Genomic DNA, 1170 nt, shown 5'->3' on the forward strand with positions numbered 1-1170 from the left:
GTGAAGATTCCAATTTGGTATGTTGGCAGAAACCGATTCCATTGTGTATTCTCATGTCTCTCAGGTGAGGAAATAATTTTATGGAGCCTTCTCTTAATCTTGAAGCAGTGTGAGAATGGGCATTTGGAATCATTCTCTTTCTCTTTCTATCTGTCTCTCTCTCTCGCTCTCTCCCCTCATCTCTCTCTCATGTGTGTATTTGCTTGTATATATACATATATATTTCAATCTATGAGCTTACATATCTATGAGTTTATATCATCACAGTTTATATACCACAGTTTATAAAATCTGAAATATTTTTTGTTCCCATCAATAATATTCAGAAATTATAAATTAAGAAATCCAGATAATAGCAATTAGAATAACACACTGCTTTAAACTCGATTTTAAACTGATATGTATATCCCCATGTGTAATATACTGTAAGAGACATATAAAGGATATAAGATTAGTGATGGCCACAAGGCCCTGAGAAGCTTCTCCCAAGGCTGAGACCTTGTGTCACTTAGCAGTATGATGCAACCCAGCCCATGGGATTTCCAGGCCTGGCCCAGGGATTTCCAGGAGACCAGGCTACCACAGCACAGACGTAACTCTCATGAGCCTTAAAACAACGCTTACCCTTATAAGAATAGCTTAAACTCACTATCTGAAAGAAACGGCTAGCAACTGACCCAGACTGAACATGGGTATAGGAAAGAGGGGGAAATCTCCCAAATGCCGAGAAAGGGCTTTGGACGGAGGCCATCCCAGTCAGTGGATTGTCTCAATCATGGAATGTGCCTGGCCCGTCCGCCAGCCTGTTCCTGGTATCTGTCTTGTAAGCACTGCTGGAATAAACTGCTTGAGTATCAGAAGGTACATGAGCTTCATCTTTGATGTGAATTGTACCAAAGGGAAGAAGTTGCCCTTGGGAAGCTGAAACCCCCAAACATGATGCCCTAATAGTTATTTAATTGGGTAAATTTACATGGCGTATATTTTTTTCATTTTCTATTTGAATCCTAATATTTTATGTAAGATATCTTTTAAGAAGCAAACAAAATACACTAAAAAAGATTTGACTTTATTGACAATAGCCTTTAAGGTAGATGTAAAAGTGGATACATTCAGGACTGGATTCATATTCTCGTGTACTTTTCATTGCTCCTGTCCTATTTTGTTTTT

This window comes from Propithecus coquereli, unplaced genomic scaffold (genome assembly GCF_000956105.1).
Source record: "Propithecus coquereli isolate 6110/MARCELLA unplaced genomic scaffold, Pcoq_1.0 Scaffold196, whole genome shotgun sequence".
Taxonomy (NCBI): Eukaryota; Metazoa; Chordata; class Mammalia; order Primates; family Indriidae; genus Propithecus; species Propithecus coquereli.